This window comes from Equus przewalskii, chromosome 24 (assembly GCF_037783145.1).
Source record: "Equus przewalskii isolate Varuska chromosome 24, EquPr2, whole genome shotgun sequence".
Lineage (NCBI taxonomy): Eukaryota > Metazoa > Chordata > Mammalia > Perissodactyla > Equidae > Equus > Equus przewalskii.
The window spans coordinates 21,192,665-21,214,369 of record NC_091854.1 but is presented as its reverse complement, the minus strand read 5'-3'; the positions used below and the strand labels follow the sequence as shown (position 1 = coordinate 21,214,369).

The 21,705-nt window shown below is 37.1% G+C and overlaps 1 long non-coding RNA gene across 2 annotated transcripts in view; it reads right to left on the bottom strand.

Moving 5' to 3' along the window:
- Positions 1–8,391: 8,391 nt before the first annotated feature.
- LOC139079055 (uncharacterized) overlaps positions 8,392–21,705 on the bottom strand; it is a 102,737-nt gene continuing 89,423 nt past the window's right edge. For both annotated transcript variants that reach the window (XR_011532314.1, XR_011532313.1), the window contains exon 3: positions 8,392–8,520. This is a non-coding gene — a long non-coding RNA (uncharacterized lncRNA). The remainder of the gene's footprint in view (positions 8,521–21,705) is intronic.

Sequence of the window (21,705 nt, the reverse complement as noted above, 5' to 3'; positions counted from 1 at the left end):
TAGATTTAGGAGTCATTTATATTGTCCACCTTTTCCCATTTCTGCTGGATTAAATTAATTCTTCACATCGAGTATTGCTGCATTTTTCAGTTTTCTGGTGTGTAGCACTCTCAGTATATTTATAATCTTTTTATCTGGTCCTTGTAGTTTCAAAATGATGCCTTGGATATTTTAAGTTTTGAGCAATCAATGCCCTTTCTAAATCGCCCTCTTAAGGTTTTTGTAAAATAATATTCTTCATAATACAACTTTAAATTATCTGCCTTTTCCTTTACTAGACTTAATCCAAGAAGGCTAATTGAACACTAAGCGTTTTAATCATCCAACACTGTCAAACCTGTCTTCTCATTACTGAGAATTGGATAGGGCATGAGCTTAATTGTGTTCTTGGCAATGTAACTAGAGTGAAAGCTTGATAATATGATTAGTATATAACTATGGAATTAGTCCTGGTCTTTATTAATATCTATACAAAAATATCATTTCAACAAACATGCATTGAATACAACCAAATTCATGGTACTTCATTAGGGCTTTGGAGAATACAGAGAAGGGTGAGCTGCAGTATTTATCTTTATGGAGTTTACTAAAGAGTTAGAAAAATAAATCAAAATTCCAAACAACTATAAAATGGCACACAATAAGGTAATGGCCACAAGAATGATGCAAATAAAAATTTCATATACAGAAGTATAAGAAGTATAAAGAAATGATTCAGATATAAAAATTGTCATTACATTATAGATGCAAGTAATGTTCGCATATATCTACAGGGTGATTCAAACTCTCAGGATGACACAGCACATGCTGGATCTCAGGAAGTGCATCTTGAACTTCTATGAGCAATGCCTTACAGAAATGGTTAATATAGGAGACAGCCACCAACACATAAAGATGCTTTCATCTAACGCAAGATGAGATTTCCTGACAGCAGTATCTTGTAGAAGAAGAGAAATGTTTATTTGAAAGTGTAGGGGTTATTTTTGAAAAACAAAATGAAAATGTCTATGGTATAGTGAAATGCTAACTCTTCTGTCTTCTCTGGAATCTGCTAGGGGACCCCAGGGTTCAGTCAAGGCTCTGGTACTATTTTTAAATGTATTTATTGAACAAACAGCACCTTTCAAAGATATTTCAAAGTAAGCTGTGAATTCAAATAGCATAGAATGTAGAGCCAATGAAGGTGTAAATATGGATCCATTTTATCCCTTTTATCTATGCAGATCAATTAGTCTTGTGTTATTATTCTTGATATGCATTCACTCCCAGCTTTTGGAGTTACCATGAATGTGAATTACCCTGATTATGCTTTTCTTATGACAGTTTCATCTATACTTATCTACTGAGCTTGAATGAAAATTTTCTAATGTGATGATAGCTATATGCATCTAATTGGAGATGTAAGCAGGTCTAAGAAATAGACTGGGAAAGCAGAAATCATAATATGCACCTGTCTTGACTTCCACCTGTGGTCTACAACTTAAGAAAATCTAATAAAGGATTCACACTCTTTTATGTGATTAAATGGCTTTCATGACCTAAATAACCTACTTCTGTCTTCCTGGAAGTGACCTATTCCAGGAAAAATTACTTTCCTGTGTGGTAAGTGAGTTACCCTGGGTGGAGAATAAGGGTAAAGGGAGAGGAGAGAGCTAGTTGTTAGATCATAAATTAATGATCTTCTCTGCTGAAATCTCATACTCTTTCCTAATGATTCTTCCTCTCCATTATATATTCAACTGGAAGGGCTACCCAGGTGATCTCATGAGCTATGGTCATTGAGTTCAGAAAAAGATCACATATATTTGGTCAATTGATTTCACAGAGAGGCCAAAGTAATTCAATGGAAAAAGAATAGTCTTTTCAACATATGGTGCTGAAACAACTGCATAGCTAAATTAAAAAAAAAAAAAAAAGAATCTCAACTCTTATCTAACACCTTACAGAAAAATTAACCTGAAATAGCTGATTGATCTAAGTGTACAAGATAAAACAATAAAAATTCTAGAGGAAAATAAAATACAAAATCTTCATGATTTTGGGTTAGACAATGATTTCCTAGAATACAAAGTGAAAAAATCATAGAAGAAAAATATTAATAAATGGAATTCCATCAAATTAAAAATTTCTTTTTGAAAGACACCATTAAGAAAACAAAAATACAACCCACAAACAAGAGAAAATATTTGCAATGCATATAGCTGACAAAGGACTCGTATCCTGAATATATAAAGAACTCTTAAAACTCAGTAATAAAAGGACAAACATTTCAATTTAAAATGGGCAAACAATTTGAACATATTCTTCACAGGGGAAGATATACGAATGGCCAATAAGCACATGAAAAGATGCTCAACATCACAGTGAACAGGAAATATAAATTAAAATGGAACACTCTACTAGGCATAAGGAACTCGGTGAAAAAATTTAACATAGGTCCTGCCTTTATGGAATTTACAGTGTAATGAAAGATACAGACAAGTTAATAGGCATTCACAAACAATGGGATAAGTGCTAAGACAGAAAAAATGCAGGTGCTTTGGGGGTGATGACAGAAGAGATTCTAACACAGGCAAGAGGTTGGGCAAGGGGATTATCAAGACAGGCTTCCTGGTGAAAGTATATTTAAGGTAAGATTAAGAAGATGAGTGGAAGGAAATTGAACACAGGGTGTGAAGACAATGAGTCTGGACAAGGAACAGTATCATGCAGAAAGGCACGACGAAGAGAGAAAGCATAACAGGTTCAAGAACCTAAAAGAAGTTTTATGGCTGATTGGCGGAAAACCACAAAGGTGAGAGGTAGAAGGTGGTGGTTAGTGATAGACAAGCAATTTAATCAGAGGTCAGATCACTCAAGTCTTACAGGCTGTCATAACGAATTTTAACTCTACTTTAAGAGCAATGCATGGAAAGTGCAGGAAGGTTTTAAACAAAGGAGTATATCTGATTGCTGTTTAAAAGGATCATAAAGAGGGGAAAGAAATCAAGGATAATTCACAAGTTTGCAGCTTGAACAATTAGGCAGATGTTGATACTACTATATATGATAAGCAAGATAGTAGAAGAAGCAATTGGAGATGAATTAGTTTTAGATATGGTAAGTTTGAGGTGTGTATAGAACATTGAAATGAAGTTTTACATATGAAACTCATGAGAGAGGTCTAGCGAAAACATACAAGTGTGGGAGTCCTCTGTATAATAGAGAATAAGTTGTGATAAGTACCATGATAGAAACATGTACAGAATATCATAAAAGCTCAAAGATCATCTCTATCAGTTATCTATTGCTGTGTAACAAATTACCGCAAACTTTGTTGCTTAAAACAAAAAATACTTATTACATTGCCATTTCTATGGGTCAGGAATGCAGGCATGGCTTATCTAGGTCCTTTTGTTTAGGGTCTCTTACAAAGCTGCAACCAAGGCATTGACCAGGATAGACATCTCAACTGAAAGCTCACCTGGAGAAGGATCCACTTCCAAGCTCATGTGGTTGTTGGCTAGATTCAGTTCCTCGACGGCTGTCAGCTGGAGGTTGCTTTTAGTTCCTTGCCATGTGAGTCTCTCCACAGGGCAGTTCACAACGTGGCAGCTTGCTTCATTGAAGTTACCATAGGACAGAGTTGGGTAGCAACATAAAAGTTATAATCTCTTGTAATCTAATCACAGACACAACAACCCCTCAACGTTGAGGCGTACTATGGGTTAGAAGCATGTTCTTCAAAGAAAAGGCCATGAATACCAATAGGCAGGATCATTTGTGGGCTACCTATAGGCTACCTACCTCTCCATCTCTACCCAGAATAGGTAAAAACCCTCCACATAAAAGTAACACATAAATCTGAGGGAAGACATGTGAATTCTAAGTAGTCACTAAAAAAGGGGAGATGCCTCAGTTTCCCATCTCAATGTTAATTACCAAAATTTCCACATTTTCCTATGTCAAAATTGATTATAGACCAAACTGAACCAAATACACAAAGTTGTAATAATTAAGGCATATTGCTTGAGAGAATGAATCCAGCTAGGAATAAGCCCATGGAGTCGCCTTTGTAAGGAAAACCAAGATCAAAGAGGGGAAAAACCTTTAAGACTTTGTCTTGTTTACAAATGTACAAATGAATGGAGAAAAGAATATTACATATTTAGATTGAAGGTCATTGTGGTAAAAGGATGCATAGCGAAATGAGTAGGTATGAATGAAGGAGTATTAATTCAGTCATTATCGAGAATCAAGGGAGTAAAACCTGTTTCAATGCACATGATGTTTGTGATTTGGCTTCCCAATCAGGAACAAACACATTGGGAACTGAGAATCCCAGACACACTGGCACTGGACAGGTTCTGAGACGATGGGAAGAGGACAGAAACAGCGAGAAATGCATCCAAGTTTTTAAAATTGATGTGATGTCAGGAATACTGTTTCCAAGAATGCATGAGCCACAGGCTAGAAAAACAAGGAAAAGCTGAAATCACATTCTAAATTAGGGTGAAACATACATCATAGATGTTAAATGTATAGAAGAGAAATTCCAAGATCTCAAAAAAAAGAGAAAAATATCTTTAATATTTGGTATTTGAATGAGCAATGTTTATCAGGTTATTCATTTAATAAATATTTAGTAAGTGACAGGTGAAAGTTTAAGTAAAAATAGTTTGGGACATTTTTTAAAGTAGTAGGAAACCATAATATTTCAAACTAACACTCAAGCCTGGTGCTAGGTTATCTCTATCACAGCTGGAATGTGGCAAAGGGATAGAGGGAAAATAAAATAAAGAGCTTTCAGATCTACACCACCTATGGCTAAAAAGAAGTTGAGATTTCCTTTCTGGCTCTAATGATAGAAAATATTCCTGACTTGGGGACACAAAGTGACAATTCAGAACTCTTGACAGAAAGAAGAAAGTTAAGAATATTCTATAAGTAATTTCAGGAACTTCTTGATCATGATCTTTCTCAAAGGAAAAACTTGGTGGATGATATAGGCATGGAAGTGAATAAAAAATAAGACACCCAACCAAAAGAAAAGATAAGAAAACAGCCTCAGGTATAATATATATACGCACTCTTATTCCACTCCTTATTAATACTGGGTGGCTGTTATTTTTCTTTTTCCAACACATCCTTTTCTTTTCCCTCTCTCTTCATCCAATAACAAATCATGATTATGAGGGTGGGTCTATAATCCAAAATGGATCCTATAATCCAGGATATTGTACCAGTCATCTTGACCATGGTGATTAGTTTTGAGTGGGTATCTATCCCAAGCAAGGACAACCAGGTCCCTTTCCTATGGTTGCTGTATGGATTCTCAGCGAAAGGAACTGGCTGATCCCAGTGATGTTGCTATGAGGGTATGCTAGCAGCTTACCTAGCCAATAGCTCTCTTCCTTTCAGTGAGAAAAATGCGCATGATGCATAGAAGTGAAGAAACAAAAAGCTAGCTAGTGATACTTTTGAACCCTCAAAAAACTTGTGAAAGATGACTATTGCAGTACATTCTTCCCAATTACATAAGCCAATAAATGCTCCTTTTTTCTTTTGTTTGTCTAAAAACAATTCGATTTTTGCTATTTTGTTATTTTATATCAAAGAATCTAGACTAATAAAAATCCACCAACAACATGGAGACTCCATGTTTTGAAAGATACTGTCTACTGTACTGCACTTATTAAGTGAAAAGTAATTTGTTTTACATTTTTAATAACTTAGAAATTTTACATCTATTCTCAACTTCTGGTCAGGGTGAAAAAAACTAGAATTACTAATTGAGTTGACAGAATTCTAACCCAAAGGAAAGAAATGTAATGTTTCATTAACTTTTGAAAACTAATCGAAGTTACGCATATGACTTTTGTGAAGTTTTTAAAAATATTACAAGGGTTTTGGGATCTACATGATTACCATTGGAGAGCCCTTGATTTCAAAGTTTCCAGTGTGGAAACAATGCTCATAAGGACAAATCTCTCTCATAGCACTTACAACATAATAATGTAACATGTTTTACATGCCCTTCTCCCCAATTAGACCTTTTAAGATTTTTGTAGGTAAGGATAGTGCTGCAGAAACTGCCAGCCATTCCCTAATATCTATTTTTCCATTCTTCCACAGTGACAGGGCCTCTACTTTTTGGCTGGACATATGGTCATGCACCTTTGCAGGTGGGCATGGTCATATTATTAAGTTCCGATCTATGAGATGTAAGCATGAGTTTTCTGTAAGCTTGAGGTTGGAACTTTCTTAAGAGATAATCGGCAGTTTTCTGGTTCCATTTAGGAAGGAGTGCGCACAATCTACCATATTTCCCATGGATTATGGCTAAAATCTCTAGTCAAAAAATATGAAGGAACTATCTGAGAACTCTGAAAAGTAAATAATAGCAGGCAGACTGGGGATGGAAACACAAATTTGAAGAAGATCTCACGTGACATGTAACATATTCTGTATACCAGTGAATTCTCTGCTTGTTTGTTTTTTTCCTCTCATATCTCCTGGATTACACTCTAGGTATCCTAAATCCTAGAAAAGTGCATCACGCATGGATAGAAAAACTTCCAAAAAAAATTTTTCTCTCTCTCTCCAACCAGAGGTCCAGAAAGGCAAGCTCCGGCAGGATGGAACAATAACGAGGCTGCATCCCGATAGCAGTGGTGGCAGTAGCAGGAGTGGCACTGAAAGCTCTTTTCTTTGAATTCTCCACTTCAATGTGAACCCAGTTGGGGAAAGTATAGGACAATCCAGGGAGGCTAAAGGCCTCAATTTATAGAAAGAGCACCAGAAAAGGGTGCCCCTGGAAGTCACAGTATGTGACAGAAATCACGGAAAGGAAGGAGATGGAGAAAAGGATCCTTTCAATCTGTGTATAAAAAGAGCATCTAGGGGCTGGCCAGGTGGTGCAGTGGTTAAGAGAATGCACACTGCTTTGGTGGCCCGGGTTTCACTGGTTCAGATCCCAGGTGTGGACCTATGCACCACTTATCAAGCCATGCTGTGGCAGGTGTCCTACATATGAAAGAGAGGAAGATGGGCACAGATGTTAGCTCAGGGCCAATCTTCCTCACCAAAAAGATGAGGATTGGCAGTAGATGTTAGGGCTGATCTTCCACACAAAAAAAAATAAATAACGATAAAATAAAATAAAATAAAAAGAGCATCTACAAAAACCTACAACCTAACATCACATTGAATGGTGAAAGACTGAATGCTTTTCTCCTATGTTTAGTAACAAAGCAAGGATAGCTGCTTTCACCATTGCTATTCATCATTGTACTGGAAGTCCTAGTCAATGTGATAAGGCAAGAAAAGGAAATAAAAAGTAAAAGATGGGAATAGAAAAATAAAACTCTCCATATTCCTAGATGACAGAGTTGTTTACATAGACAATCCCAACAAATCTACAAAGAAATTTTTAGAATTAATTAGGAATCTTAGAAATGTTGTAGAAAAGGAGATCAATATACAAGAACCAGTTGTATTTATATATATTGATAATGAACAATTAGAAGCTGAAGAAAGAAACATTTACAAATTTATGATATCTACAAAAATAAGAGAGAAATACTTAAGTATGAGTTTTGAAGACACAATTCCTCAGGTGTCTCTCACATTCCTGTATGTCTTGCCACAAAGGCACTGGTTGCCCTTTGTTCCAAACTACACTTTCAAAAACGTTTATATATTTAAAGAAACATAAATAAAAATCCTAGCAGGACTATTTTTTATAGATACAGACATTTTATGGAAATAAATTTATAGAGTCTAACATTTTATGGAAAGGCAAGGGAACTAAAACAATCAAAATGCTTTTAAAAGAGAACAAAGTTGGAAGCCTCACTTTACCCAATTTTAAGACTTACTATAGAGCTACAATAATCAAAACAGTGTGGTGAAAGGATAGAAACAGATCAGTGAAAGAGAATTGAGAGTCTAGAAATAAACATATAAAATTCTTCAACTAAGATTTGTCAAAGGTGCGAAGGCAATGTGATAAAAAAAGAAGAGTCGTCTCAACAAAGTGTGGAACAATCAGACATTCTTATGCATAAGAAAACAAAGAGCTTAGATCTATTCTTCAAACAAAACAAAAGTTAATTCAAAATGTGTCATAGACTTAAACCTACAAAACTCTTATGAGAAAATCTTCATGACCTTGGTTTGAGCAAAGAGCTCTCATACATAACACCAAACGCACAACCCACAAAAGAAAAAATTGAAAAATTGGACTTCATAACAATTGAAAACTTTTCTTATGAGAAAAACACTCTTAAGGGAACCAAAAATGAGCCACAGTTTGGGACAAATATTTGCATATCACATACTAACAAAAGATTTTTACCCAGGAATGTCTCAGCTTAGGCTGCTGCAATAAAATACCATAGACTGTGTGGCTTAACCAACAGACATTTATTTCTCAATTCTGAAGGATGGGAAGTCAAAGATCAAGGTGCTCGTCAGTTCAGTTTCTGGTGAGAACTCTCTTCCTGGCTTGCAGATGACTATCTCTGACAGTGTCCTCACCTAGTGGAGGAAGAGAAAGAGAGACAGACAGACAGACAGACTGAGAGAGAGAAAATGGCAGGGTTCTCTGGTTTCTTCTCATAAGGGCATTAATCCCATCATGAGAACCCCACCTCCATAATATCATCTAAACCTAATTACCTCCCAAAAACCCCACCTCCTAGTACCATCACATTGATTTAGGGCTTCAAAATACAAAATTTGGGCACAAACATTTGGTCCATAACAAGAATATATAAAGACTTCTCAAAACTTAATAATGAGAAACCAAAAACTCAATGTAAAAGTAAGCAAAAGAGTTGGATGGTGTATTAGTCAGAGTTCCAGGGGAGGTCAGTGTTTTTCTTAAGGCCTTCAACTGATTGGATGAGGCCCACCTACATTATAGAGGGTAATCTGCTTTACTCAAAATGCACTGATTTAAATGTTAATCTTATCTAAAAAATATCTTCACAGTAAATCTGTTGGACCAAACATCTGGGTACTGTGGCCTAGCCAAGTTCACATATAAAATTAACCATCAGACATTTCTCCAACAAAAATATATGGATTAAAATAAGCATTTGAGATGATGGTCAACATCATTAGTCACTAGGGAAACGAAAATTAAAACCACATTGAAATACCACCACCTACATACCTGTTAGAATGGCTTAAAAAATCCAGTAAATGAAAAAACAAAAGCAAAGCAACAAAAAACGGCAAGAGATCACAATATTAAATGCTGGTGAGGATGTGTAGCAGCTTAAATGCTCATGTGTTGTAGAAAAGAATGCAAAATAGTACAGCTACACTGGAAACAGTTGAGCAGTTTCTTATAATGTTAAGCATACACTTACCCTATGACCCAGCATATCTCACTCCTATACATTTAAACAAAAAAAAAACTTATGTTCTGAACAAAAACCTGTACATGAATATTTACATTGACATTATTTATAATCACCCCAAACTGGAAACGGCCAAAATGTCTTTCAGTAAGTGAAAAGATTAATTGTGGTACATCCTTACAATGAAATATTACTCTACAACAAAAAGAAATAAACTATCATTTACACAATATGGATGAATCTCAAATGCATTATACTACGTGAAAGAAGCCAGCACAAAAAGTTACATATTGTTTGACTCCATTTATCTGATAAGTTTTAAAAGGCAAAACCATGGGGATGCAGAACAGATCAGAGATTGCCAGAGGTTGGGTTTGTTGGGGGCGTTGGCTGCAAATGAGCAGCATGAAAGAATTTTGGGGACTGATAGAATTGTTCTGTATCCTATTTATGGTGGTGGTTACCCAAATCTACATCTGAATTAAAACTCAAAACTGTACACAAAAAGTGAACTTTTTGAATGTGAACCAAAATAATAATAATTAAGTTTTTCAAAACTGGACAGCTGAAGCTCATCCTTTGTCCCTTCTACTTTTTCTTGGGATTGTGAGTGCCAACTTGGACTGCGAAAATATGGATGGTGGAAATTACTTGGAAATAGACAACATACTAGCCCAGTATGGCCTATTATTTGGGGGTTTTCTATTAGTGACATTCAAAACTATTCAAAATAATATAGTCAGTATTTTTCCTTCATGATTCCCCAAGAACTTGGTAACATGTATGTACTCAACAAACAACTACCGGACAAAGAAATATTAATTATATGAAATATTACCTCAATTATCAAAATATTGTACTCCTCACTTTAAATGTTGTTAGAAATATTTCACTAATGAGTTGAAAGAGAAGTGTTTGCCATATCATTCTTCTCTGGTAAAATGAAGGATTTGGTTGAGCCCATCTTGGATAAATCAGGCATTGTGTCTGTGGATCCGCCACACCAAATAATCCACTCAACTGGCTTCAAACCACTCAATTTAAAGCACTCAGACTCTCTCCTGGCTCAGGTTTACCAGGATTCTGATTGATGAAAATCCTGTTTTAGGGACTCTGAGTTCCCAAACACTCCTATCTGTTGGAATCTTAGAATCTCTCTCTCTCTCTTTTTTTTTTCTTCCTTAAGGACGATTCTCCCTGAGATAACATCTGTGACAATCTTCCTCTATTTTGTATGTGGGACGCCACCACAGCATGGCTGCCCAGGGATCCAAACTTGTGCACCTGGGCTGCCAAAGCAGAGCACACTGGACTTAACCACTGTGCCACGGCACCAGCCCCTAGAATCTCTTTTTACGTTGACAAAAATAGGCAAAAATTCAGAGGTGCTTTTATTTTGAAGTAAGCTTTGCCAAATCCTGTGAACCTAACTTATCATCTTCCTGTGTCTTAAGTTACAAGTGCTTCAGACCTAAGCACTTTCTGTGAAAGTCAGAACTACACTTCAACAATCTTCTTGAAATCCATTTGTTCATTCAATAAACATATATTTTCCACTATAAGGTTTCAGTCTGGAATTTGGAAGCTGGCTCTGGTTTCATCCTGTCTAGTCTGTCTACTCTCTTCATCATATATATCACCACACACACACACATACACACGCACACATCTGGCTACTCCATTTGGGGGACAAAGGTTCTATTTAATACTTTTCATATCCTTGTCTGCATCCACCCAGCCCTAGCACTTGCATGGTATTTAGCCCGTGGTAAACACTAAAAATATTTCTTAAATTAATAACAATAACAGAAACTGTAATTCAAAAGACTATGAAAGAAGACGTAAATATTATTATGGCAAGTAATTGAAGAAAGGGAAGAAGGAAGTGGACAGACATTTTCAGCAACATATTTATCAGTTGTTTGCCCCTCCCTGGGCCTTTGTTTTATGCATTTATGGTTCCTCTTGTGCCATAGCTGCTGCTGGACTCTAGAAATTAGACCTCTTTTCTGCAACGGTTCAAAACCTGCTTATGGTTTTGGATCAAAATCGGGGTAGCACTTTGAGGCCTAAGGCTTCTGAACTCTAACAACAAGAGGACGTTGGATCAAAGTGTCACTAGCAGAACACCTATTTTGTGTAGAATGAGTAAATCCTGGAGAGCTAAAGTTTTTCAGAATTTCTGTGTCTGACTTTTTTGACGTTATTTTAAAACTTTGATGTAGTTTAGCTGGTTCACTTTTCTAAGTCTATATTCATTTATCACAATCACTCTTCAATAGCATTTTTATGGGAAATTTGAACTCTTGCTGAAAAGAAGTTTAACATTTTTTTAAGTTGGGATACTCCCAATTAAAAATTCATTAATTCAGTCAGTCAGTAAATACGAGTATATATTACATGTAGGGAGAGAAGTAAATAAATCTGTGTTCTAGGAGTTTACCACCTAGCAGCAGAGATAAATATGTACCTTGAAAATTACAATTTGAAAAGCATGATAAGAGGTTCTGATTCCAATGATAGCATGCTAACTTGTACTAGACTAAATTTTACTGGCAAGAACAAAAAGAAAAGCTGGGTAAAATATGAATCAAAAAAACCTTTTGGAAAACCTCAGGAAACCATCAAGGAAGCAAGGATATGAGGAACCAAGATCCTTAGAGTAGGGAAGTACAAAGAGATAAGAATGACATTTAGCTCTGCTTTTCCCTTCAAAGCATTTGCTGATTTATAGGCAGCCTCTGAAAGGCTGAGAAGCTAAGCAAATTTTTTATCAGCCTAATGGAGCTTGGGAGTAAAAAATTCAACTTCAAGGTCCACCAAAAAGAGGGCTATGGTAAACATCTAAGGCTTTCAGTTGAGACCCCTGAAGGATTACTCCCTAGAAGAAAGGCTGACAAGAAATAGACCAGCCCATATGAAACCAGATTCTAATCTCAACCTCAGATTGAATTAAAGTGATTTGCCCTCTCCTGCCAGAAAAAAATAAACCCTCTCTGAAGAAAAATAATGTGACCCAGAGTCAAATTATTTCTATATTTTTTCTAATGCAAAATCCAAATTTTTTAAAAAATAAAAATCTATTAGACAAACCAGCAGAAGAGATCCATAAGGGATATAGCAAACAATGAAAATGAACCCATGGGAAGTAAAATATTAGAGTTATGATCTATAAAACAAAATAACTGTGTCTAATATATTCAAGGAAAAATATGGCAAGGTGAACACTTCAACAGATAACTAAAATATCAAATAGAAATTCTACAACAGAAAACTTCAAAAAGACTTAATAGATGGCTTCAATATCCGACTAGACATAGCTGAAGAGAGGACTAGTGAATTGGAAGATAGGTCAGCAGTAAATATACACGTTGAGCCACAAGAAAAAGATTAACATACGTGTAATTTAAGTCCCCGAAGGGGAAGAGAATATTTGAAGATAAATGGCCAAGAAATTTTCCAAAACAAAAAAGACATCAAGTCACAGATTCAAGAAGTACTTTGAACCCCAAGAAGGATGAAAACAAAGAAAGCAACACATCAAGTGTTTAATCACATCATAATATAACTGGGAAAAAAAACAAAGAGAAAAATCTTCAAAGCAGCCAGAGGAAGAAAAGGCACATTAATTTCAAAAAAGCAAAACTAATGCTGACAGATGGCTTCTCAATAGACATAATGAACCTAGAAGATAATTTAATGCTGTCTTCAAAATTGTTAACCTTAAATTTTATAACCAGTAATGAAGTAAAAACAAAGACATTTTCACACAAATGAATTTGTTATCAGTAAACCTGGGCTGAAATAAATATGAAAGGATTTAAGACAGAAGATAGAAACTTATCTCAAATAGAAACACAGAAACATAGGAAGTAATGAAGAACAATAGAAAGGATAAATATGTAAGTAAATTAATATTGATGTCATAAAACAATAATAATGATCTATTTATGGAATATGAAATATTTGTTAAATAGAAATATATGACACAATAACTAATAAGCATGGAAAGGATAAATAGAGTTAAATTTTTCTAGGGCCAGCCCAGTGGCATAGTGGTTAAGTTTACACACTCTGTTGCAGCAGCTCAGGGTTGTTCAGATCCTGGGTGCTGACCTACACACAGCTCATCAAGCCATGCTGTGGCAGAGTCCTACATGCAAAAAATAGAGGGGGCTGGCTTGGTGGCATAGCAGTTAAGTGCACACGTTCCACTTTGGCAGCCCAGGGTTCACTGGTTCAGATCCCAGGTGCGGACATGGCACACCTTGGCAAGCCATGCTGTGGCAGGCGTCCCACATATAAAGTAGAGGAAGATGGGCACAGATGTTAGCTCAGGGCCAGTCTTCCTCAGCGAAAAGAGGAGGACTGGCAGCAGTTAGCTCAGGGCTAATCTTCCTCAAAAAAAAAAAAAAAATAGAGCAATATTAGCACAGACGTTAGCTCAGGGACAATCTTCCTCAAGCAAAAAAAGAGGAAGATTGGCAACAGATGTTAGCTCAGGGCAAATCTTCCTCAAAAAAAAAATCTAAATATCTCATATTGTCCAGGAAATGATAAAAGTACAAATTTATATTCAACTTTAATAAGTCAAAGATGAATCACAATCTTGAGGTAACCACAAAAATAAAAGATTATATAACTAACAAGCTAATAGAAATAGAAAATATGACAAGAATACTTAATCCAAAAGAGGGCAATAAAGTACAGGTGAAGGAATATAGAACAAATAGGACAAATTCAGTCTGAATAGTAAGATAGTAGGTTTAAAATTCAATATATCAGTAAATAAATTGAATGAACTAATTGATAAATAATAACATAGGAAAAATATGCTGTATATGAAAGATACAACTTAAATATAAGTACACAGAATAGTTGGACATAAAAAGACAAAAACAGGCATACAGTACAAACACCAATCAAAGAAAGTTGATGTATCTGGACCAACCTCAAAGTAGACTTGAATGTAAAAAGCATCACTAGAGACACAGGAGAACACATCACAATAAAATGGTCAGTCCACCAGACAGATACAGTTTATATTCACCTAATTTCAAATTTGTATCCATCTAGCAACAGAGCCTCAAAATATGCACAGCAAAAATTGACAAATAGAATGAGAAGTGGACAAATCCACAACCATACTGGGAGATTTAAATAAACTATGTTCAGTAACTGAAAGAAAAAGCAATTAAAAACTCAGCAAAAATCTAGAACTTTTGATTCATATAAATAACAAAATTATCATAAAATATGTAGAATAATGTACCCAAAAATAACAGAATACACATTCTTTTTAAGCACACATGGATGATTTTCCAAAATTGAGCATATAATAAACCATGATGTAAGTCTCTAAACATTTCAAAGTATTGAAACTGTACCAAGGATTATCTTGTCAGAGTGGAATAATGCCATAAATAAAAAAGATAGCTAGAGAATTACCAAGTATTTGGAAATTAAACAATATATATCCTTCCAAATAACCCATGGGTCAAAGAGGAAAGTTTCAAAGCAAATTAGAAAATATTTTGAACTAAATCATAATGATGATATGACTTCTTAAGACTTATGCGATCCAGCTAAAGATATCCACAGGGGGAAATGTATTATTTAAATGTACAGATTAGGAAAGAAGGCTAAAAAGCTATGAACTAAGCCTCCATCTCAAGAAGGTAGAAAATGAAGATCAAAATAAATCCAAAGAAAGTAGAAGGATAGAAACATACGCAATCCTAAGACCACAGTGAGGAGCCACTTAGGGAAAATTCCTTCTTTTATAAAGTTCAAACCATCTGACTATTCCCAACTGTGTCTCTGCATTTTTGTCATCCTTTGGCTTTAGGTAGCTCCTCGCAATTTACAGAGCATTGAGGCTCCTTGATTTTCTTCCATCGTGTCTGTCACCACCATTCCTGGTGACATAGAAGTAACCAATATGTTGAACAAGCAATTTAAGATTATAAGTAACACACAACTTTGTGCCTCCTATAGTCCCCTTAAACTTTGAGTAGAGGTTATTTTCCTTTGCCCCAGGGTAAAGACTCAGATTTTCTGGTCACTTTCAAGTAATATACCATCACCTGGCCACTTAAGTCATTAAAAACGAGCCTAAATTCAGAAATGAAAATATTTTGTCCCATGTAACAGTGAATATTCTGAATATGATTTAGCGACCAAGTCTTCTCCCCTCCCCCACCTCTTCCTGGCTTCAGGCTAGACCCTTATACTCTCTGTTCTCCTGTTAGCCTCCTCTCCCATTGGCTCTGCTGTTTGGCTCCCCACTGGAGTCTTGGGTTTGGGTATGTGAAGGGAAGAAGGGCAAGGAAATAAAGCTGTTCTTATTTGGGTGGGGGATGTGAAGGCTTGGAGGATGTTAACCGGCTGACTCTCTTACTGGAACTCTTCAAAGGTTCCCTCTCTCCTGCAATTCTCTTGACTTGGTTGATGGATCTACCTTCTGGGTGCTTCCATTGCTGCCAGAACCTGTGGCAGTAGAGACACAGCTTCACTCTCATGGCTATGGCACCAAAGCAGGCATAGTTTATTAAACTGTACACTCATGTTTCTTGCTCTTTTTTATATGTCTATTTATTTAACAATAAAACACATTTTTTTAAGAAGAACACAAGGAATTTTTTTATAGCATTTGAACATGTAGAAAGGAAGATCAGGAGGAAGAAGAGAGTTGACAGAAGCAAGGGATGGGAAAGACAGGTGATGGGGTGGCAGGAAGGGAGGGAACATTAATAGGTAAAATTAAAAGGAGCAAGAATTAAAGAGTGTCTCTTCTCTCAAGAGCGAAGACTTCAGAGCTCTCTGTCTTAATCCTCACATCAGTTCTGTGAGGTAAGTGCTATCATTATTTTCCCTTTACAAATGAAAAAAGTGAGGTTCAGAGAAGGTAAGTAAGTTGCCCGAGGTCATATTGCGAACAAGCAACAAAGCAGGATTTTGTTCTAGGTCTGGCTGACTGCAAAGCCTAAGCTCTTTACAACTCATCAGGGAGAATAAGGTCGAGAGGGAAGGACAGAGGAGAATCAAGCTAGAACTTTAGTGCAAACTTGTTTCAACAGCCCAGTCCTCCACAACTTGGGCTCCAGGGCATCCCGAGGGCTTCTGATCCCTTCACTTGTTGGTGCTTCTGCTTTAGAGGCTTGGCCTTGCCTGGGTCTGCGAATTCTTACCGCTGTGTGACCACAAGGACACTTGCAATAAGTGAGAGATGGGTGAAGCAGCAAAGAGGATGGGAATTGCATTCGGCTGAGAATAATGCTAAATAGGTAAGCAAAGTGAAAAGAGACTGGGGAAGAGATGGAGAAGCCAAGGAAAACTGCAGAATACAGGATCCAGTAGCAGGGAGTAACAGGTGGTCAGGTAAATGGGAGAGGATGCTCAGGTAATTCCTCAAGTAGCAGCGTCCTCCATTATCAACTTTTGCATGCACTCGGGCTAGCTGGCTCTGATTAAAGGACCAGAGTTAGAGGACAACAGCTACACCCATTACTGCTCTTGTTACCACTGCTGCATCCCCCTCCCCCCACCAAACTGATCTCTAGGCTTGATGCTTTATTTTTTCAGGATTGTTTTTCTTTTATTCTCCATTTTTTTTTTGTCCTGTGCTCCTTGAACCCACCAGGAAGCTTTGAGGAACCTCACCCTTGCCTAGCCACATGATCATAAGGTCTATGACCTTGCTGGGTACCTCTCTCTTCTTAGTCTTGCTGGTCATATTAGCTACTCATTGAGCTAACCAGTTAGTGGTTATGGCAGACTACTGCTGCAGCAGATCATTTCACGTTTCCAATTTGACTGATATACATAAGAATTTCTGATGTCATCCAGTGCATTCCTCTTTGGTTGGCAAGTAAGTCATCTACTGGTCTGTTCTTAGCACACCATCTTGCCTCAGGTTTTTTTTCCCTTTTCTTTTTTTCTGATGAAGACTCACCCTGAGCTAACATCCATTGCCAATCCTCCTCTTTTTTTTGCTTGAGGAAGATTAGCCCTGAGCTAACATTTGTGCCAATCTTCCTCTATTTTTTTGTATGTGGGACACCTCTACAGCGTGGCTGGCCAATGGAGTAGGTCCCCACCTGGGATTTGAACCCACGAACCCAGGCGGCCGAAGTGGAGTGCATGGAACTTTAACCACTCGACCACAGGGCCAGGCCCCTACCTCAGGTTTTGAGTAGGCAGGAAAACTTCTGGTGAGCCTTTCATGAAAAAGCCGGCTCCTCTAGAAACCATGGATCCCCTCTTCTATGATTCTATCTTGCTTTTTTCTTTTAAACTTTCCTGTTGTCAGATCTTCCTGCCAGCCATTGAAGCCATGCCTCTAACCACATCAAAGCCTGTTATGAAATAGATTCTAGTACTTTTTAAATTACAGGCAGGAGAGCTGTGGTTAAAATCTTAGGCTCTGGAATCAGAAGACATGGCTTTCACATCCTGGCTCCAACTTACTTCATGTCTGGCCTGGAGCAAAACACTGCCGATAATGAAGCTGGTGCCTATCTCTCATGTGTCGGGTGCTTGCTTGTGCTAGGCAGGTTGCTAAGAACTTTTCACACTTTATCTCATTTAGCACTAACGACAACTCAAGGGAATCCAATAAACACCCACATTGTCAGAGGAGGAATCTGAGGCTTTCAAATTCACCACTTCATAAAGTGTATAACTTTGGGCAAGTTACATAATCTCTCTAAGCTTCGTCTACGAATGCTAAAATACCTAATTTCCGTAGCTATTGACTCGATTAAATGAGTTGATGCATATAAAGAACTTGGCCTATAGCGAGTCAAATAAGTGTTATCTGCTAATACTGTTATTACCCTCCACTCTCCCATATGAGAATTATTTACATATGATATGAAGAAACCAAAAGAATTACCTGGCCAATTAGATCTAAGAGATACAACCAAACTGAGTTGTTCAGACCAAAGCCTTCATTTTGGTGACAGTTGACAATATCCACTTCAATTTGCATTATGAAAGCAGAATTTAAGACACAAACTTGTGGGCATAGGTATCATGTTGAAGATAAGCAAATAATCTGGGATCATTTTAAAAATACTAGAAATGTCCTTGAGTCACCCAGTGATAATTAGGCAGACAGATGTCCCTTCCCACCTGCTTCCTCACCCTCATCTCCACACCCAACTATCTGAGGAAGTTCCAGGTGCCACAGGCGCCAGTCCAGTTCATAGCCCATACGATGTTCTATTGAACAACCCAAGCTCAGCTTCCCCACCGAGGACCACACAGATGCAGCTCTCCTTGCTTAGTGAAGCGTTTTGTTTATCACTCTGGGCATCTATGGTCTCACGACTCCAGAGGGAAGAATCAATGCCATCACTATTCATTTCCGTCTACATGACACCTCAAAGAGATGCCCTTCACAATGACACCATCTTATTCTAACGCTTTACACAATGTATTCTTCTGTCTCATTAATAATTTGAGTGACAATGATAAAAGATGCCCTGAAATTCAACTTGCCTGTCTCTGGTCCTGCTTTCTAGCAATTCCAATTATGTCCAGATGTTTTCCGGCTCCCTCCACCTCCAGACACTCACAAGGGAAAAAAAACATTCTTTATCTTACTTTTTGTTGCCGATGGTGTGCTATTTACAGAGAGGATGATTAGTTCCATGTTTTCATGTGGTTTCTGGTTCCAAATTCTTAAATTTATCATAAAACAATCAAACCATATTGGCCAGCACATGTACCAAAAGTGGCTTTCCCTCATTAATAAGTGACAGAAATAAATTTAAACCCTCTGAACTTTCTTGTGATACATACATAAGAACTTTTTAAATTAATTTTTTAGTGAGGTAACATTGGTTAATAACATTATGTAAATTTCATGTGTACATCATTATATTTCAATTTCTGTGTAGACTACATCATGTTCACCACCCAAAGTCTAATTACCATCCATCACCACACACACATGCCCTTTTACCCCCTTCACCATTCCCACTCCCCTCTTCCCTTCTGGTAAACAGCAATCTGTTCTCTGTGTCTATCTGTTTCTGTGTTGTTTTCTGTTTTGTCTTCCACATATGAGTGAAATCATAGCGTATTTGGCTTTCACTGTCTGATTTATTTTGCTTAGCATAGTGCCCTCAAGTTGTGTTGTTACACAACACATCCGTGTTGTTACAAATAGCAAGATTTCATCTTTTATTATGGTTGAGAACTATTCCATTGCATATATATATACCACATCTTCTTTATCCATTCATCCATTGATGGGCACTTAGGTTGTTTCCAAACCTTGGCTACTGTGAATAATGCTACAATGAACATAGGGGTGCATATATCTTTTTGAATTAGTGTTTTCACATTCCTTTTTTTTTTTTTTAGATTTTTATTTTTTCCTTTTTTCTCCCCAAAGCCCCCCAGTACATAGTTGTATATTCTTTGTTGTGGGTCCTTCTAGTTGTGGCATGTGGGATGCTGCCTCAGCGTGGTTTGATGAGCGGTGCCATATCCACGCCCAGGATTCGAACCAACGAAACACTGGGCCGCCTGCAACGCAGCACGCGAACTTAACCACTCGGCCACGGGGCCAGCCCCTCACATTCCTTTTTTTTTGATGAAGATTATCCCTGAACTAACATCTGCCACCAATCCTCTTCTTTTTTTTTTTGCTAAGGAAGATTGGCCTTGAGCTAACATGCCCATCTTCCTCTATTTCATATGTGGGACACCTGCCACAGCATGGCTTGATAAGCAGTGCATAGGTCTGCACCTGGGATCCAAACTGGTGAACCCCAGGCCACCGAAGCAGAATGTGTGAACTTAACCACTGCACCACCAGGCTGGCCCCCTGTTTTCATGTTCTTTGGATAAATACCCAGAAATGGAATAGCTGGATCATATGGTAGTTCTATTCTTAATTTTCTGAGGACTCTCCATACTGTTTTCATAGTGGCTGCACCAGTTTGCTTTCCCATGAGCAGTGTATGACGGTTCCCTTTTCTCCACATCCTCTCCAACACTTGTTATTCCTTGTTTTTTTTTTTTTTAGTGATAACCATTCTGATGGGCATGAAGTGATATTTCATTGTAGTTTTGATTTGCATTCCCCTAATAATTAGTGGTGTTGAATATCTTTTCATGTGCCTGTTGGCCATCCATATATTTTCTTTAGAGAAATATCTGTTCAGATCCTCTGCCCATTTTTTAATTTGGTTGTTTGGTTTTTTGTTGTTGTTGAGTTGTATGAGTTCTTTATATATTTTGGATATTAACCTCCTATCAGATGTATGGTTTGCAAATATCTTCTCCCAGTTGTTAGGTTGTCTTTTCATTTTGTGGATGGTTTCCTTTGCTGTGCAGAAACTTTTTAGCTTGCTGTAGTCCCATTTGTTTATTTTTTCTTTTGTTTCCTTTGCCTGAGGAGACATAATATTCAGAAAAATATTGTAAAGACTGATGTCAAAGAGCATGCTGCCTATGTTTTATTCTAGGAATTTCATGGTTTCAGGTCTTACATTTGAGTCTTTAATCCACTTTGAGTTAATTTTTGTGTATAGTGTAAGATAATGGTTTACTTTCTTTTGTCTTTTTTTTTTTGCATATAGTTATCTTGTGATAGATACATAAGAATGTACTTTTTTAATATTTAAAGAAAAAAATTAAAGAGTTCCTCTTCTGGCCATAACAGGGAAAGGCTGGATTTACCCTTTTGGCTTAAACAAACCAAAAAGTAAATTAAATACAGAAAAGCTTTGTTTTCGAGATACTGAACACCAGGCAACAAAGAACAGCAATCTCCAAGAAATGGGAAACAAATGAGGTGAACCTTATGATCGCTCCAGCTTACTACGTGAAAGAGTTTCCAGGCCATGTCTCAGGGGGAACCCAAGCAAAGTCTAATGGGCACCCTGCTCAGAGAAGAGAAAACTGAGATTCTAGAGAGACCAAGGCCACCAGCGCTGGCAGCACACAGTACCAGACAGGAGAAAGATGCACAAAGAGAGAATGCATTCAGAGATTCACAGAGGGTCCCCCTAGAGTCTTCAGATGATGCACACACATTGAGACGAGGGAATTAACCACCTAAAAGAATTAGGGAAACAATTGCCAGAGTTCACACAGAGCTATGAATAGTGTCCATTCTTGTTAGTAAAACTGGAAAATTTCACCATTTATAGGGCACTGAGTATAGTACCCAGAAAGTTCTTGATTGAGTAGTAGGGAATAATTAGCCCTAGCTTTAATACCGTTCTGATCCCACCTAACAAACTTTAAGAGCAAGACCTAAAAGGATTAAACTAAACCCTAATAACTTAACTGTGTCCTGAAATAAAGTTCAAGAATATTCATAGAAATACAAAGA